General features: G+C 51.8%; 1 long non-coding RNA gene across 1 annotated transcript; it reads left to right on the top strand.

The window, feature by feature from the left end:
* Nucleotides 1-1,993: 1,993 nt before the first annotated feature.
* Nucleotides 1,994-4,209, top strand: LOC119092814 (uncharacterized). Its single transcript, XR_005093543.1, has 3 exons — nucleotides 1,994-2,051; nucleotides 2,419-2,476; nucleotides 3,567-4,209. It is a non-coding gene; the product is annotated as an uncharacterized LOC119092814 (long non-coding RNA).
* The last annotated feature ends 1,349 nt before the right edge of the window (nucleotides 4,210-5,558 follow it).

Below are 5,558 nucleotides of genomic sequence, written 5' to 3'. Positions count from 1 at the left end.
GCTTTGAGAGCCGGCAGTCCTTTTTGATTAATTCATTTCAGTTAAATCCGTAGCAGCAACGCTACAATTTATTAACGCTGGGGCTGAGACGCCCCTGCCCTTGCTCCCCCCCCCCCGCCCCTAGTTACCGAGTCTATTGACGCACTCAGCGAAAATGCATGATCAAATTGTCTGGTACATATTCCAACTCCGATGCTTAGAATCACACAGCGAGGAACCGTCAGCCTGCCACTCATTCGTTATGGGTGGTCATATGGCCGTTCATACAGCAGTACGCTGGCTCCGGCCATCTTGGCTACAGCCCGTGCTGGTGGCGCGAGGAGCCGCCAGGCCGCCATCATCATTGCATCATCGCCATGCGGTCTTCGCACGTCACGACACTTTCCGTACGAGCACTTTCACCAGCCCGGTCGTGACGCTGAGCGGCGGCGATAGATGCGCGGCACGCGACGAACGGATAGAAGACACTGGGCAGCGGCGGCTCGAGGCGTTCTCATACGCCGGTGCACTCCGAGTCGAGCTGCACCACAACGTATCGACGTGGTCGCACAGCAGGCACTGGCACACGTCGTCGGTCGTTCAGTCGCCGCGCACCAAGTCCGGGGCAGCAGCGGCAGCAGCAGTCTGAGGCCGCTGCACTCACATTTGAAAACAACAATAGTGAAGCAATGGGCCCAATCGCAAACCAGGTGTTTGTAATTCGTTTTTAAGTTGTTTTCTTTTTCAGTTGAGGAAAGGGAACGTCGGCTCCCAACTTGGGCACCGGCCCCCAAACTTTGAGAAGAAGCTGGGCAAAGTCCGGGAATGACACATTTGCTGGTGTGTGTTTGGGGTAGATTCTGTTGTTGTTCATTGTTCAGCTCCATCCTCCCCCACCCCACGAAAAAAATTCGACAGGGACATAGTTTTCCAAAAGGAAAACCTGACTTAAAGTAAGCTATTTATTGACATCAAGGCTAATTCTGACATCATCTCCGCTAAAGACTATAACTGAAAATCACCTGCTCATGTAGTGTGGTCCCAGCTCTCAGAACATGTCAGACCAACTGCAAGTATTCTGTCTTTAAACAGTGATTACCATTACTAACGAAATCAATGCACAACTACACAGCCTGTCTTGTTTCTCACTTTCAATACCTGTGACACATGGCATTTAACATGCACAGGCTCTGTGATGTCAAACAGAGCAACAAGAACTGTCACGGGAAGACCCGGAGATTGCTTTTGCTTTTGACGGGGAAATGGTTTCTTAGTCCTTAGTCCAGTTCTTAGTCCAACCACCCTCGATCAAGAGAAACAAAATATGGACATTGTCTAACAACTACCAATCGCACGCCGTCTTTCGTCGTCCTGTTTCGACATGTACTCGATTTTCAATTACGCAGCAGCCCGTACAAGTGCCGCTCAATTCTCTGGACAAAGTTCTCTGTAGCAGGCCTGAGGAATACTGCAGTCTTAACCACATGTTCGATTTTTTTCCCGTACGCTGGCCCAACTGCGGTATGAGCCGCGTCTTCCAGGGATATTGGACGGTTTTGCGGTCTTCCCAGCCGTCTGCCGGCAACCTCATTTGGACACGAGATGACAGGGAGGCATGGGTCGTTGTACATCTGCAGTCTCGCCCTCGCTGCCGGGGACATCTGGCGCCCGTTACGGGACTTGGGGAGGGAGGGTTGTCTGCACGGCATGGAAGCGGGCCAAACAGTGGTGTATGTTATGTCATCTTCATCTAGGTGCTCTCCCTCCAATCCTGGCGGCGGCGTTTTCATCGCAACGTCAGCTCTTGGAACGCAGCAGGCGGTACTGGTCGATTGTTATGCACCTGCTTCGATACCCAGACGGAATCATGTGCTGGGTTTGCGGAGGCATTTCCGGATGTCATACGCAGGAGTGTAAGGGCAGAGTCTCATTCTGGGAAGAACAGCTGCGCAGCTAGGGGTCACCCTCCGTCAGAAGTCTATAAAGGTTATGGTGCACCTGCTCAGCGGCACACCGCGGCGCGCCTCCATCCTCTCAGCAATCGCCACCGTCAAGCACCCAGCTCGTGACCGGTGAGTTCGACACGTACTTCTCTGCACTCTAGTCGTGGTTCGGACGGCGTGTACCCGGAAGGAGGGCAACGATAAAACTGGGGAGAGATTGCCAACAACAAACAGTTGTGTAAGATGGGTGACGAAATGCGCGCTATACTAGATGACAGCAGTCACCGTTGGTCGTTTACGATGTTTTGACGGCCTTGACAAATGTTATCGTAATTTTAAACCTGACGTTATTCTTTTAAAACTTACGCTTAACTAGTGGAAATGTGGATGACGGTGCTAAACATCAGAGTAAATTAGGATGCAAGCACCTAATTAATACGCGTACGATATATGCAGGTGTGTGGCCGTCAGCCCTGATACACCAATGTATTTTCAGGTGTTTCCACAGCACAGAGACGCGCTTCAGACCTTCGATGTCGACCATTTTTACTATTGTGAGTGCAAACATCATTCTGCGAGGTCCTCCTGGGTTCGATTTCAGTGTAGATATTCGGTAACCTCGAGATCATCCATTGCGCAGATGCTGTTTAGTACTTTGCAAGGGTAAGTTCTTCGCGCCAAGCTCCTATCAAAGATATTCTCATCACGGTAAAAGGGATCGGAAACCGTGCATAAATTACGTAAAACATTTTCGGTCACTTGCAAACCTCCCTTCCCCGGTCGCGCACAGGCTATGCTGGGTACCCCAAACCCTCTCCTGGTTACGCCACGTTGAAGAGAGTGACCCACCTTTAGGGCTATTCCAAAAAAAATCTGGTGAAGCCTCGGGTACCATTCAGTTCTAAGAAAAACATTGGGCAGTGCCACTACAACACCATCAAGATAAAGACGAGAATTTCAAGTACTTCTGAGTCCAGCCTATGCTGTCAATGTTTTGTAACAGCATTAAACTTCCTCCTTTCGTGGTAGCCCAATAGCGTATTCCCAAGACCTCTACATCTGCAGTTGTCGCGACCGGCGTCGTCTTGACGACGGCGGAATCTGCTGAGGGCCGCTGTCAGCTGTTATGGGTTAGATGTACCACTGTTGAGATGTTCCACCCGCACATTGCGGGTCTGCAGGCTTAACAGTGGCACCTCTACTGATATGAATGACGTCAGCACAAATGAGCGGTTGTGATTGACACCGAGGGGCGGATAGGGCCAGCTACTTTGAAGCGCACTGTCTGAAGCTTGAGTCAGTGCGCCACACCCCTCCGTTGCTAGACATTAGTTTTGGTCAGTAGCATAAGTTTTGTCACAGAAGCGATGCCCTCCAGCGGCAAGTCGCCGCTGTTATCCCCATTTGCAAACGGCACGACCCACCAAAAGCTTCAATTTTGAGCAGTCATTATCGTCCCAGCCGTCCGTGAAACAGCAGAGAAGCTGGTTCATCATCATCTCACCTCATATCTCACACAGTCGAGAAACTGGTTCATCATCAGCTCACCTCACATCTCTCACACCATCACCTCAGGCGTTCGGGCCAACAAGGCATCCTGAAAGTCGCTCAACTTACACGGCATTTCTATCGATCTCCAATCAGGTGCTACGAGGCATGGACCGGTCAGAAGAAACGGTTCTTACTTTGATCGACCTGAGTCGCTGTTTCGACGCACTGGACCACTCAATGTTGCTGACGAGGCCGCGGAAGCTCCAAGTATCTACAGACTGCATCCAAAGTTACCCGAGGTTACACATACAGCATGTGAGGATGGATCCGACGCTGTCTGGCCCAAAATAGTATCACCATTGGCACGTTCCCGGGGTCTTGCCTCAGGCCATTCCAGTACAACATCTTAAGCAACCACATCGCGTGCTTCACAAACGGCTTCCGTGTCACGATAATTCGGTATGCTGACGACGCACAGCTGGCCGTTACAGGCCCTCGAGGCAGATCAGAGGAGATGCGGCAGTCGCTGGAGTCACTGCTGGACGTAGCGTGCACGCGGTATTTGCAGCATGGGATGCTGTTAAAGGCCGCCAAAACCGAGCTGTTGTTATGTGGCGACCGCCGACAGCTTAGCCAAATCTGAGAGCTTCCGTCCGTAGCGTTCACTGATGGTGTGTTACAGGAAAATTCAAATAAGATAATTTTCATGCATGAATTTAAGTTACCTAAAAGTAAGTTTGATATGCTCATTGGGGATACGTGGACGCGCATTGTGTCAGTATGAGCATCAATATATTGAAAACCATCTACGTAGTGGCTATTTCGGTTTTAGGTCACGCGGATGCATTATGAAAAGGCATACACACAAGGTAAATAATAAAATGACACGAACAATGGCCAGAGAGCTCAAACAGGCCTATCAATACACTATGGCCGTTGATCAGTGGTTAATGGTAACAAATTACACCACGTATGGCGGTCTCAAACGTGTTCACTGCTGCGACATCACAGACGATTGCAGGCGGCTCCAGGCTGCTGCGGCTCGATACGAAAACCCCCTCTGTGCGGTGGTCAGTCGGTGTCTGCGCTGATGTAGACTACCTCTGCCCGAGACGGGCGCTTCACGACTCGAAACGGCGGCGCGTGGAGTGAAAAGCACGCGGACCTCTTGAGGCGCGCATATCTCCTTCAGCGCCCTAAACACACACCAGCTGAAGGGCATACCGTGAGATTGGCTGTAAGTCACATAAAGAACCGCGGTCCGTACGGTGGTGGCCTGAAATATCGGTCAGAGGTCCTCTTGTACCTTTAAGGAACCCTGAGACAATGCGGGTGTCTAACTCGGCCAGAAACCACGACCACCGAACAGATAACTTCTTGTCAGCCTGAACGCTGGGGGCCCATTTGCCAAGCAGGAGCAGGATCGGGGGCCACGATTGGCGTTGGTCTGGGTCTCTGAAACAGTGGCTGGACTCCTTCGTCGGTCAGGGCCCACAGTGCATGACAGGGGGACGGTCGGTCACGGACTTTGTTTGATGGGGTTCGAAGAGGGACCGGAGGACCCCGCGGGACCAAAGATCGACCGCACGGTTGGATTCGGACCCGGCCCCCACCCGTAGTGCCATGACCTGAAACGTAAGTCAGAGGGCTTCTATAAGGTCCCCTTTGCTGGGGTTCTGTATCCCTATTGTATAGGGCCTCGACACTGAGTCAAACAGTCGGCTCCATGTCCGTCTGAGCCCTTGGAGCCTATTTCATAAGCAGGAATGAGACCGGGGCACGCGATTTGCATTGTTTGGGGTCCCTGACACAATGAGTTGCTCCTGTGTCGGTCAGGGGTCAGCTGCGAGGGTCAGAAGGCCTCCCGCGTCAGGGAGCGGACCAATATGATATGATGTATCTCTGTAAAGCCTCCCGTCGGCCAGGGGATGTCGCCCCGTGTCGCCAGCGTGACGGCCGGAGGAAACATCGCGGTGAGACAGAACGGCCCTTCAACCCTTCACCGGGAAAATGTGCCCCGTAGCGTTCTACTTAAGGGGCCATTTTACCGGAAATGAAAGGTCTCATTAGTGTTGAATTGAGTGTGTTGAAATAAGTTCCAGACGCGCCAAGCCATCGCATGTCTGCCTGTGAACGTTCATTCTT

The sequence above is a fragment of the Pollicipes pollicipes genome, unplaced genomic scaffold (genome assembly GCF_011947565.3).
Source record: "Pollicipes pollicipes isolate AB1234 unplaced genomic scaffold, Ppol_2.1 Scaffold_3457;HRSCAF=4064_pilon_pilon_pilon, whole genome shotgun sequence".
Lineage (NCBI taxonomy): Eukaryota > Metazoa > Arthropoda > Thecostraca > Pollicipedomorpha > Pollicipedidae > Pollicipes > Pollicipes pollicipes.
The sequence above is the reverse complement of the archived record's forward strand: the minus strand, read 5'-3'. Positions and strand labels throughout refer to the sequence as shown.